Source organism: Mauremys reevesii, linkage group 21, assembly GCF_016161935.1.
Source record: "Mauremys reevesii isolate NIE-2019 linkage group 21, ASM1616193v1, whole genome shotgun sequence".
NCBI lineage: Eukaryota > Metazoa > Chordata > Testudines > Geoemydidae > Mauremys > Mauremys reevesii.
Genome location: NC_052643.1, coordinates 24,817,119 through 24,831,031, shown reverse-complemented (window position 1 = coordinate 24,831,031; position 13,913 = coordinate 24,817,119).

Sequence of the window (13,913 nt, the reverse complement as noted above, 5' to 3'; positions counted from 1 at the left end):
ACGCTGGTGGTTATTTCAATACTTAGATTTACCAACCAGCACAAAACAGCTTCTCTAGTACCTCACTGGTCACTTAGAAGTCCAAACCCCGCAGTTCCCTTAAAGTGCCCAGCCTCAGGCCTCCGTCCAGACACACCTGTCAGATATGATGATGATTCCTGAGAATCTTACTTCATCATATAAAAGAAAAGGTTCTTCCAATCCCAAAGGATCAGCCACACACCCAGGTCCAATTATAACTTAGATCTTATCCAAAATACACGCTATAGCCAATTCTTATTAACTAAGCTAAAATTTATTAAAAAAGAAAAGAGAGAGAGTGTTGGTTAAAAGATCAATACACAGACAGACTTGAATTCAATTCTTGAGGTTCAGATACATAGTAGAGGTGAGCTTGTAGTTGCCAAAAGTCCTTTTAGAAATAGTCCATAGGTTACAGTCCAATTTTCATATTCAGGGTGGCTCCAGTCAATGACTGGGGATCTCAATCCTTGTGGCTTAAGGTTTCCCCCTCTTGAAACCCAAAGCAGATCTGAGATGAAGAAGGATCGTGTCCCAGGCTTCTTATACATTTCCAGCAGCCTTTCGGCCTGAGAAAACAATAGGCTTAACTCCTTCTCCCAAACATCCTGGCAATTAGCACAGAGTAATTTGTCCATTAAACAGTTCAGATACAGGTTAGCACAACCTTCAAAGAGACACATAGACAATAATACTATTTCACTCAAGTATCATCATAAATGTTAATATTCCTTTTTTGATCTTTGAATTAAAACTCTAGCAATAGACAAGACTTGTTTGCTGACATCACAAGACCTGAGCAAACATCTCCCCTTCTACCTCTAACAATGCAGACTTACATTTCAAAGCTCTAGTCATTTACATATCTTCCTAACCAGTCCTCAAGGTTCACCCATGGGTCAGGTCAGTCTATGAGTTAATTAACTCTTTCTGGCCCTGTCACCTTTCAATAAGCAACAAAGAATCCTGTGGCACCTTATAGACTAACAGACATTTTGCAGCATGAGCTTTCGTGGGTGAATACCCACTTCTTCGGATGCAAAGAAGTGGGTATTCACCCACGAAAGCTCATGCTGCAAAACGTCTGTTAGTCTATAAGGTGCCACAGGATTCTTTGTTGCTTTTACAGATCCAGACTAACACGGCTACCCCTCTGATACTTGACACCTTTCAATGAGATAGTATATTATACTCATAACGTCACACCCCCCTCAGCCTTCTTTTGGTTAGGCTAAACAAGCCAAGCTCTTTGAGTCTCCTCTCATAAGACAGGTTTTCCATTCCTCGGATCATCCTAGTAGCCCTTCTCTGTACTTGTTCCAGTTTGAATTCATCCTTCTTAAACATGGGAGACCCGAACTGCACACAGTATTCCAGATGAGGTCTCACCAGTGCCTTGTATAACGGTACTAATACCTACTTATCTTTGCTGGAAATGCTTCACCTGATACATCCTAAAACTGCATTAGCTTTTTTAACGGCCGTATCACATTGGTGGCTCATAGTCATCATATGATCAACCAATACTCCAAGGTCCTCCTCCTTCTCTGTTACTTCCAACTGATGTGTCCCCAATTTATAACCAAAATTCTTGTTATTAATCCCTAAATGCATGACCTTGCACTTTTCACTATTAAATTTCGTCCTATTACTAATACTCCAGTTTACAAGGTCATCCAGATCTTCCTGTAGGATATTCCGGTCCTTCTCTGTGTTAGCAATACCTCCCAGCTTTGTGTCATCCGCAAACTTTATTAGCACATTCCCACTTTTTGTGCCAAGGTCAGTAATAAAAAGATTAAATAAGATTGGTCCCAAAACCGATCCCTGAGGAACTCCACTAGTAACCTCCTTCCAGCCTGACAGTTCACCTTTCAGTACGAACCGTTGTAGTCTCCCCTTTAACCAGTTCCTTATCCACCTTTCAGTTTTCATATTTATCCCCATCTTTTCCAATTTAACTAATAATTCCCCATGTGGAACCGTATCAAATGCCTTACTGAAATCGAGGTAAATTAGATCCACTGCGTTTCCTTTATCTAAAAAATCTGTTACCTTCTCAAAGAAGGAGATCAGGTTGGTTTGGCACGATCTACCTTTTGTAAAACCATGGTGTATTTTGTCCCAATTACCATTGACCTCAATGTCCTTAACTATTTTCTCCTTCAAAAAATTTTCCAAGACCTTACATACTACAGATGTCAAACTAACAGGACTATAGTTACTCGGATCACCTTTTTTCCCTTTCTTAAAAATAGGAACTATGTTAGCAATTCTCCAGTCATACGGTACAACCCCCAAGTTTACTGATTCATTAAAAATTCTTGCTAATGGGCTTGCAATTTCATGAGCCAGTTCCTTTAATATTCTTGGATGAAGATTATCTGGGCCCTCCGATTTTGTCCCATTAAACTGTTCGAGTTTGGCTTCTACCTCGGATATGGTAATATCTACCTCCATATCCTCATTCCCATTTGTCATCCTTCCATTATCCCTAAGCTCTTCATTAGCCTCATTAAAGACTGAGGCAAAGTATTTGTTTAGATAATGGGCCATGCCTAGATTATCCTTAACCTCCATTCCATCCTCATTGTTTAGTGGTCCCACTTCTTTCTTTGTTTTCTTCTTATTTATGTGGCTCTCTCTCCTAAAGCTGAGGCCTCGCTAGTACAATATGGACTGGGACAATTATCTCGAGTGTCTTATATAACAATCTGGCCAACACACCCCAGGATGCTATTAGCCCTTTTTAGCAACTGCAGTGCATTGCTGGCTCACATGCCGGTTTCGATCCATGATAATTCCCAGATCCTCTTCAGCAGTGCTACTGTTTTACCGTTTATTGTCCATTTTGTATACGTGTGTTTGATTTTTCCTTCCAAAGTGTTGTACGTTGCACTTGTCTCTGCTGAATGTCCTAGTGTTGATTTCAGACCAATTCTCCAGATTGCTGAGTAGAGGCAGTGATGTGCATTCAGAGATATCCTATGTATTTTAGAATAGGCCTGAAAAATCATGTTTTTCACTTCATGTAATCAATTCTTGTCCACTATTTCCACCCCAGAGTGCATATGTCTGGCCTACTGTCGGGGTGGGGGAGTTAAGGTGGTAGTGAGAGAAGAGAGAAAGTTCTGTTCCTTGCTCTGTCAAGCTTTTTCTGTGGACTTTAAGCAAATCCTTATTCGCTTTGTGCCTCACTGTCTTCATCTGTATAAAAAGGGGATAACAGCCCTTCTCTGCCTCATACAGCTGTTGTGAAGTAAGTACTCAGATACTATGAGGACAGAGGCTTTCTACCTACCTTGGATAGTCAGCAGTGCTGGCCTTTCCACACTGGCCTTGTCCCCAGCTCTTTCCATTTTATCCCAATTGTTTTCTAAGAGCTCCAGCTGTCAGCCTGCCGTGCTTGGATGAGAAGAGCAGTTTTCACTAAAATAAAATCTAGTCTAGCAGAAAATCTTGAGAATGAAACCAGAGTGACACCCAAAAGCTCACAAACAAAATAAATAAATCAAGGAAATGTAGGTTTTGTTTGTTCTCATAGAATCTCAGGGTTGGAAGGGACCTCAGGAGGTATCTAGTCCAACCCCCTGCTCAAAGCAGGACCGATCCCCAGACAGATTTTTGCCCCAGTTCCCTAAATGGCCCCCTCAAGGGCTGAACTCACACTCCTGGGTTTAGCAGGCCAATGCTCAAACCACTGAGCTAGCCTGTTTTAAAGCTCATAAATCTGAAGCTTGGGGAACAATTTCAAGGTTTTCACTTCAGCCACCAGGGCTAGAAACTTCCTTATTTTAGAAACTGACAGGCAAGAGTCTCAGCTAGTCACATGCTCCCAGGAGCTGGGGGTTAAAGCAGCACTAACTAGCCTAGACTCATGATAACCCTAACTCTTTACCACGGCCCCCACGGCCCCCACCTGCCTCTCATGCTTCTCTGTCCCTTCCCCGGCACCCCCCACACCTGCCTCTCACACGTCTCTGCCCCTTCTCCTCCCCCTTCCCCTGTTTCCCCCCCCGCTACCATCTTGTGACTCTTCTCCCCCAGAGAGACAGAGGCACTGGTGACAGGACGGGGGCCCTTGGGGGAGGGGGCAGCGGCACGGGTGGCAGAGCCCCTCAGGCGGAGGGTGTGGGTGGTGGGACCCCTTGGGGGAGGGGGCCGAGCAGGATCGGGGCTGGGGTGGAGTGGGGGTGGGGTATAGGCAGGGCCTCAGGGGGAGGAGGCTGAGCAGGGCTGGCCTCAGGTGGGGCAGGGATCGTGGCCACAGTCCAGGCACCAGTGGCCCCTCCCACTTGTAGGGAGCTTCCAGTGCTCAGGCTTAGCCTCCCCAAATGTAGGAGTCACTTCGCCCCACCTCCCCACACAGCTGCCAACTCCATGGGTGCTCCGGGGCTGGAGCACCCGTGGGAAAAACCAGTGGGTGCTCAGCACCCACCGGCAGCTCTGCCAGTCAGCTCCTCCCCTTCCCCCCAGTGCCTCCCATGTGCTGCAATCAGCTGTTCAGTGGCATGCAGGAGGTGCTGGGGCGGGGGGTGGAGCAGAGACAGGAAGAGGCGGGGGAGGGGGCAGAATGGGGTGGGAAGAGATGGGGTGGAGTGGGGGTGGGACGAGGCAGGACAGGAGTGGGGATTTGGGGCGGGGGGGGGAGCCTGGGGCAGAGCAGGGGTCCAGCAACCCAGGGAATTTGGGAAGTCGGCGCCTCCATCTCCCCCGCTCCTGGCTGACATAGCTATGCCAACAGGCGCCTGTGGTGTAGATCCAGTGATGAGCTGCTAAAATCTTAATAACCGGTTCTCTATAAAAAGTTCTGATTTAAGGGATGTGCCACAGTATGTATTTTTTGTACCAATAGGGTTACCATACGTCCGTATTCTCCCGGGAGGAATTATTAAAATTTGCCACCCAGACAGCGATTTAAGAACCTAAATGCCTGACATCTCTGGGAAAATACGGATGTATGTTAACCCGACCTAAAGTTCTTTTTTAAAAAGATGGGCCTGAACTAGAAATGAGCTCCTTTTCACATGTGTGGGTCCCCGCCACTCCCTGGGGGTCTGCTAGGGTGACCAGATGTCCCAAATTTATAGGGACAGTCTCAATTTTTGGGTCTTTTTCTTATATAGGCTCCTATTACTCCTCACCCCGTCCCAATTGTTCACACTTGCTGTCTGGTCACCCTCGGGTGTGCACATGTGTGGGTCCCAGCTGCTCCCTGCCCCACCTCCTTGAAGCAGGTGTGCAGGGTTAGTGCCCTGGGAACTGCAGGGCACCAGTGGACATGGGGCTGGCTGCAGACAGGGGCGTGGGGCAGGGCTAGCTGGAGGCAGGGAGTGTGACATGGGCTGGCTGCAACAGGAGCTGGCTGTGGGCAAGTGGTGCAGACAGGGGCTGGCTGTGGGCAGGTGGTGCAGACAGGCTGTGGCGGGGAAAGGGGCTGTGGCAGGGGTCAGTGGGGGGGCCGGGGCTGTGGGCAGGGGCTGGGGCTGGCTGCGGACAGGGGCTGCGGGCAGGGGGCGGAGGGTGGGGGCTGTGGGCTGGGGCTGGGGGCTGGCTGGGACTGTGGCTGGGGGCAGGAGGGATGGCAGGGGCTGTGGCAGGACAGATGGCAGGGGCTGGCTGTGGGCAGGGGCTGGCTGTGGGCAAGGGGTGCAGGCAGGGGGTGGCCCTGGGAGGGGGAGGGCAGGGAGGGGCTGGCTGTCCGCAGGACGGATGGCAGGGGGAGGCAAGGGCTGGCTGCGGGAGGGGGAGGGTGGCAGGAGGGGTGGCAGGGGCAGGCGCTGTGGCAGGGGGCAGGAGATGTGGCACGACGGATGGCAGGGGCTGGCTCTGGCCAGGGGGTGCAGACAGGGGCTGGCGGGGAGGGGGGGCAGAGGCTGCGGGCGGGGGAGGGTGTCAGGGGGCAGATGTGGGCAGAGGAGGAGCGGGGGGCTGCAGACACTCACACAGGGAGAGCGGTTGGGAGCAGGAGGTGGCTGCAGGCAGGGGCTGCGGCGGGGGCAGGGGTGCAATGGGGGTGGCAGGGCAGGGGTGCAATGGGGGTGGCAGGGCAGGGGTGCAGGCAGGGGTGCAATGGGGGTGGCAGGGCAGGGGTGCAATTGGGGGTGGCAGGGCAGGGGCTGCAGGCAGGGGTGCAATGGGGGTGGCAGGGCAGGGGTGCAGACAGGGGTGCAATGGGGGTGGCAGGGCAGGGGTGCAGGCAGGGGTGCAATGGGGGTGGCAGGGCAGGGGTGCAGGCAGGGGTGCAATGGGGGTGGCAGGGCAGGGGTGCAGGCAGGGGTGCAATGGGGGTGGCAGGGCAGGGGTGCAGACAGGGGTGCAGACAGGGGTGCAATGTGGGGTGGCAGGGCAGGGGTGCAGGCAGGGGTGCAATGGGGGTGGCAGGGCAGGGGTGCAGGCAGGGGTGCAATGGGGGTGGCAGGGCAGGGGTGCAGGCAGGGGTGCAATGGGGGTGGCAGGGCAGGGGTGCAGACAGGGGTGCAATGGGGGTGGCAGGGCAGGGGTGCAGGCAGGGGTGCAATGGGGGTGGCAGGGCAGGGGTGCAGGCAGGGGTGCAATGGGGGTGGCAGGGCAGGGGTGCAGGCAGGGGTGCAATGGGGGTGGCAGGGCAGGGGTGCAGACAGGGGTGCAGACAGGGGTGCAATGCGGGTGGCAGGGCAGGGGTGCAATGGGGGTGGCTGGGCAGGGGTGCAGACAGGGGTGCAATGGGGGTGGCAGGGCAGGGGTGCAGGCAGGGTTGCAATGGGGGTGGCAGGGCAGGGGTGCAGACAGGGGTGCAGGCAGGGGAGTGGGGAGGGGTGGCAGGGCAGGGGTGCAGGCAGGGGTGCAATGGGGGTGGCAGGGCAGGGGTGCAGACAGGGCAGGGTGACAGGGCAGGGGTGCAGGCAGGGGTGCAATGGGGGTGACAGGGCAGGGGCTGCAGACAGGGGTGCAATGGGGGTGGCAGGGCAGGGGTGCAGGCAGGGGTTCAATGGGGGTGGCAGGGCAGGGGTGCAGACAGGGGTGCAATGGGGGTGGTAGGGCAGGGGTGCAATGCGGGTGCAGGCAGGGGTGCAATGGGGGTGGCAGGGCAGGGGCTGCAGGCAGGGGTGTAATGGGGTGGCAGGGCAGGGGTGCAGGCAGGGGTGCAGTGGGGTGGCAGGGCAGGGGCTGCAGGCAGGGGTGCAATGGGGGTGGCAGGGCAGGGGTGCAGGCAGGGGTGCAATGGGGGTGGCAGGGCAGGGGTGCAGGCAGGGGTGCAATGCGGGGTGGCAGGGCAGGGGTGCAGACAGGGGTGCAATGGGGGTGGCAGGGCAGGGGTGCAGACAGGGGTGCAATGGGGGTGGCAGGGCAGGGGTGCAGGCAGGGGTGTAATGGGGGTGGCAGGGCAGGGGTGCAGACGGGTGCAATGGGGGGTGGCAGGGCAGGGGGTGCAGGCAGGGGGTGCAATGGGGGGTGGCAGGGCAGGGGCTGCAGGCAGGGGCAGGGTGACAGGGCCTGGCTGCAGCAGGGGGTGCAGGCAGGGGAGTGGGGAGGTGCAGACACTCACACGGGGAGCAGCCTGAGCAGCAGGAGGCAGCCAGGCACCCACCAGGCAGCAGGAGGAGCCCCAGGGCCAGAGGTCCGAGGAGCAGCAGCAACAGGGCCAGGAGGCAGCTCACATGCCTCCCGCAGTGCAGCATGGCGCTCCTGGCGGCCGGGAGGAGGAATTACACCCTTCTCAGCCAGAGCCCATCAAAGCTTCCTCGCAGGAAGCCACTTAACAAGCGGTTCTAAAACCGCTTCTAAATTTAACAACCGGTTCGTGTGAACCAGTGCGAACCGGCTCCAGCTCACCCCTGTGTAGATCTGCTCTTCCTGTTCTACAAAGAAAATGCGACCAGAGGCCCTGACCCTGCAGACACCGATCTGCACTGCTGTGCATTGTCCCCTGGACATCAACAGTAATTCCGGTGCCCAGGCTACAGAGACTTAGGCACACACTGAGCTTCCTTCTCAAGGTGTTGTCCCGTTGAAGTCGTGGCGCTCAGCGGTGTTACAGTAGACTGCCCGTTAGGGATTGGGGTCAAAGTAATCAATTAGAGGGCTTATGAACGCTGAGCTTGAGAGCCATATGCAATGAAACAAAGCTCGGGATAGGCTTTCATTTACTTATCTAGTTCTTTCCCTTTGTTTTCAAGGTGAACTCCAAGAAGAAATTAGTAAGTTGTGACCTCCTCTGATGCAATGGTTTGTGTGGAGTTGCATGCTAGGCTGTGTCTACTCTGGCGACAACAAAACTGTTGTCGTTCAGAGGTGTTAACCCTCTTTCCCCCCCCCGAAAGACAAACGTTTTGCCACAACAAGTGCCAGTGTGAACAGCACGTTGTTGGCAGGAGAGAGCGAACGCTGCTCATTGGGAGTGGAAATATTTTGTCAGCCAAAGAGCTACCAAACAGCAGCTACGCTGCCCAGCTTTTAGCGACAGGGCTTTGCCGACAGTCCTGTCGCTAAAAGCTGCGTAGTGTAGACAAAGCCCTAGTGAGCACTGTAGGCTTAATTCACCTGTAGGGATATGGCAGTGTTGGAAAAATCATAGTGCTAATGAAGCCTTTCCGTATTAGGCCTGAGTAAACCAAAGTTATGCTATGCTTGTCCAAACTGTGTTGGAAAGCTTACAGAACTCATTAGACTGAAGGCCGTGTATCTACCTAAGTCAGCTATTTCGCTTATCAGTTTTGTTTGGCTCCCCAAGTATATGTTGGCTCCCCAAGTGTATGCAGCTGCGTTCACATGTATGCATCCAAAGTATCTAGTACAAAGGGTCAACGGATGTATCTTGTGTCCCCTTCAGAATGACAAATGTATCCTCAACAGCTGTATGTCTCTTGTAGCCCCCACAAATGATATATGTATCCTGCGTACCCAATTATCCACAGGGTTTATAGGTCAACCAAATGACGTAGACAAACGTAGGCTAAGTTGTTTGTTACCGGCTATAAAGGTAGGCCGTTTGGCCATGAAAGGTGTGTCTCTTTCTCTGGCACTAGCCGAGAGGAACACCCGCTCAGCTGACCGATCAATAAAGGGTGTGGTACTCGTCTTCCTGTCTCCGTGCCTCCTTGGTGTAATTAGGTAAGCTCCAGGGGAAACGAGCCCTTTGGCTAACAAATGGCGACTCCGCGCCGGGACTTCTCTCCCTGTTGGGGGCGCTGACCGGCGGCCGAGGACGGCTCAGGAGAGTGGCCACCTTGAGCTATTGGTTTGCTCGAGCTCCGGGTCGCCGCAATCGGCCGGGACGGCTACGCCTCCATAGAGAACTCCAAACGACACGGAGGCAAGACAGTACCAGAAGAGGGGAGTCCACCTGCCAGACGTGGCCACTCCGGGCGTGGTAAGTGCGTTACCTCCTGGGTTTGAGGATTAACGCCCCCGAAGTGCGGGTTGGGACCTTGGGCCCCTAATGGTAAAGGAACCCACAAATAGGAAGGTGTGTGTGGGTAAAAGCTTTCTGGTTAAGGTACCTAGGTTCAGACACGGCTAATGAATAATTCCATTAACTCCACAAGTCCGTGGGCCGTGCTGAACAATTACTGGGACTTAGAGCAGCCCCAGGGCTGGCTTTTCTTTTTGGTAGGGGTACTTTTGTTTCTTGTTCTATTGGTATGCTGGAAGCCAAAACTGTAACCGGGTCTAGGAGCGTGTGAACCCATCTTTTCTCCCCCCCCCCTTCTTTTCCGTGTGGGTAAGGGACAGTCTAAACATTCCACCTCACCCCCTAAGGGTACCCCAGCATATTATATGTACGTACATTATGGTTCTAAAACCTGCAGGTATTTAGAGAATTGGAATCTTTATACGAGTGAAGATCCATCTAAACAATGCCCATTAAAAGGTACCTTTAATCTAGATAGGATCATATATCTCAGAGGAGCTTTTAATCACCAAAGAAAAGCCTCTGACACAGTGTGAGCAATTTGTCTAGAAACGGGTTAATTTAAAACTCAGCTTCGCCCAGAGATAAAAAGAGAAAGTTGTTTTATGCTCAAGGTCACGCAAACCAAAGGCAGTACAAGTTACAGAACTGAGATTACATTTGCAAAGCTTAACTGTTTGGTGAGATCCAACAGTCTGACTTTGTGACGGATGCCGGTGTTGGTGTGGCTTGGTGACACTGGAGAAGCCACAGGTAGCTGACCTGGACTAGAATCTCTGAAAGAGACACCGCAGGAGATTCCAGGGTGTAAAAGAACAGCCTTCCCAAGAGCGAAAGCATGTTGGAAATTCTGAACAAGCTGTATACAGGATAATCTCCTGTCCACCTATTCCCCTTTTCTGAATGTTATATACAGACGTGGCCAGTCTGGATATGTGTAAGTATGGGGCATTTATATCTTTCTTGAGTGATGTGGGAGCATTCCCAACACTCTCCATTGTTGTTTTATTATTTTAATGAAGCTTTAAAATTTGGTTATATGGTGTATTTTCTCTATCCTCCTGCAACGTCCTGCAGTGTCAGTTTGATCACCTGACATGGGGATAATTGGTAACAGAAATTTGTCACAGTTTGGTGAGCAATAGAGAATGGGGGAACCCTGTAGAATTTACACCATCTATTTGTTTTACCCTTGTTGTTTTATGTTTGTTTTATTTGGTTCTGTTGGTGTTATATGTTGAGGATTGCATAATTAAAGATGTGCCCATTCTCAGCTGCAGTAAGTCTGAGAACTGGAGAAGGGTTTAGCATTCCTCTCTCCACCCTGGTTGACCAGGAAGGGTGGCAGGTGAAAGGATCTACCCCCAGTCGTAGCAGGACTGGGCAATAGAGTAGTTGGAGAAAAGGAAGCCCTGGCTAAGCAAGTACCAGTCCTTCAGGGACTTGTTAAAATGTAACCATTCGTGCTCAGCATACGCCGTAACAGCAGTGTGTTTGCTACAAGAGGCAATTAAATAGTTAACGCCAGTGGGCCATGCGTTTTGCCCAGGTGGCAAGCCTCACGAGGGAGGACTCGGGTCGTCTTGTGAATAAAATGTTTTAGGAAAAAAACCAGAAGGGTGGGGGCAGAAGCCCATGAAAGAAACGGTTCAGTGCAAAAAAAAAAAAAAAAAGGATCGGGCCCAGGCGGGCGGGCAACAGACAGAGAGCTTGGAGAACAGGTTGGAAACTTTTGAGGGTCTCGTGGAAGGAAGAAGTAAGTGAGTATAAGCATGGGGATTTCAAATACTCAGGAGGATATTTGGAATGGCGATTTGAATTGGTAAGTGGCTGTTGAAAGACAAAGCAAGTGATATAAGGAAAGAGCAAGTGATTTGAAGGAGAGTGAAGAGTTAACTCTGTAGTTGCTGGAGGGAGTAGTAGTTGAACTTTGTAAAAATGCTAAAGAGAAAAGTTCTTGGTGTTTTTTTTAAATGTTTGTAAATAAATTCAGGCAAAGAGATTATTAGATTGCAATCATTTGGCTATGAACAATTTTGTTGAATTAGCTGAAGAATGTATACAGTGCTGTGTAAATGAAAATTTATTAGGCTCTAAGGCACTATAAGTGGTGATGTTTTCTTTCAGTGTTTAAAAGCAGGAGTTAAAAGTAAAAAGCAAGCCAGAAAGCATCTGTATTAATGCAAATTATCTAACTGATAAGGTAAAAGCCACTGAAACCTGGGCTGCCTATAAAACATATACAAGAAAATATGGGGTAATTCCCCTGTTTTGCCTAAAATCAACAAGGGTATTTGTATATTTTAAGCAATAATTGACTGCCCAAAAGGGGTAGACCTCTGTTTTTGTCTTTCAGATAATCAAAGAAAACTAATGCCAGCTAAACAGCATACAACATACCATGATTTACTGGCAGAGTAAAAATTATGTTTTGTGTTCTATGTTCTGTCTTGTGGTGTCTGTCTCAAGTGGCCAGAATGTGTTTAATATTTTCATGGGATGGTCTGGTTTGAAATAAAGCAGAAGGCTTGAATTGAAATGCAGATATTTGTTTTGTTCAACTTAAAATACAAAGTGTTTGAATACATCAGAAAAATGTAATATACTAAAGTCTTATGTATTTTCTTAAGTAAAAGAAAAAAACTGCATTGGCCAAATTGCATACTAACAGTCTTTGGAAGCAAGGACATAAAAAGTTAACCCACTCCCCATATTGTACATGGGATCCTTCTGGCTACCTCAGATTTCTAGCCAGAGGGCTGGGGATGGTGGGAAGCTATTGAACTAGAGCTTGTATTAAATGAACTCATCAAAGTGGGTGTGCTTGTCCTGGCTTGTTGTTCCAAAGCTCTCTAATAAGGTTATTTTAGTAGAAGGGTATATGTGGCATACATTAAATAATAAGACTAATGTACTGTATAACACCAATGTGTATGTGTTCATTGTTAACAAAAGGTGTATAAGTAAACAGTAAAAGTTTCCTTTGTAGGTTAAAAAAGGAAGCCAAAAAGGGGAAAAAGGAAAAAGAACGAGTTAAATGAGAAAAACTTTAACTAGCAAGCTCAGTCCAAAAAAAAAAAAAAATACACTGACTTCGTTCAAGGACACTTGGCTAACAACCAGAAAAGGGGGGCTGTACAATCTGCAAAGACACTAATGCAATGTGTTAGGTTTCCTTTTTACACAGGTAAAGACGCACTACCCGAAGACCCTAGCAGCCCTGCCACTCCATGGAACCTGGAGACCGGATCAATGTACAGGTCCACCAACGAAAGACTGCTTTGGCTCCACGCTGGAAAGGCCCTTATTGAATCCTGCTGATTACCAACACCGCTGTGAAGTGCCAAAGACTGACTGCTTGGACCCATGATTCTCACTGCAAAAAGACCCGTCCACATAAGGAGAACTCTCCTATATGATTAGCCTATTCCTTCTTCTAGCTCCACTGTGCCTTCTGGACAGCAGGGAAAAAGGACAAGGTGACGTGCTAGCTAACCTCTCCCTTGTCCGCTGACAGACCTACTGTGCCTTTGAACTTTTCTAGAAGAATCAAAAACCATTACAGGGTGATGTGCTGATAATCTCTCTCCTGTAGAATGCTAAACTACAATTGTTTTGGGAAAGGAGAAGGAACGCTCACTCCACTGACATTGCCAAAGTCCAGGAATTCCTGACTAAAAAGGACATTGAGAACTGACCCTGGTAAAGAAACAAAAATTCTACACTGGCAGGAAGAAACTTGTGGGATCCTGTTTGGAAATGTGGTATTAATTGAATTTTGGGGTTTATTCTACAGGCTGCGCCCTGTGTTTTGGATAAATCCTTTAGTATGTCTTGCCCTCCCTAATTGGATTTTAAATGATATTGTCTTTATCCAGTTTTCAGATCACTTTTACATACCCAGATTGCTCACAAGGGGCTGCCATTAGATTAGCACAACAAAGAGCCTGGGTTATTTCCTCTGGAAAAAGAAGAAATTGGGCAGATCCCTGTGGGCTGGGGCTAACACTGTAACAGCCATTTGGAATATTCTTAAAGGCCAAGAACATAATAAGAAATTGGGCCGACTAGAAAGGGCCACTAGCCTTATTTTTTAAGCTCAGCTATCTTAAGTACAGGCTGGAGCAGTTGAGTTACATGTCATTTCCACCCTTAGTTCTATAACCCAGAAGTTACTGACAGAGATGGTATTGAATATCACTGAGGCTGGGAAGGCATTGCAGTGGGATCTAGTATGTTTAAAATTTCAGGATTTCCTGAATGACCAGCTGATGGCCATTTGGAGTAATCTTGAGTACCAGACTTGGCCCACTGCCCTTACAGACACATCTGAAGTACCATCTGATCTGTGGTCATGGAAACATATTCGGACACTTTCTGGATGAAAGTGTGTACATTTACAGTGCTCCTTCCAAGCATATGGACCGGTTAGGGTGGGTGTGGCTCCCACATACCGAATCCTGCCGGGTCCATGGGGAGGATGCATATGGGACTAAAT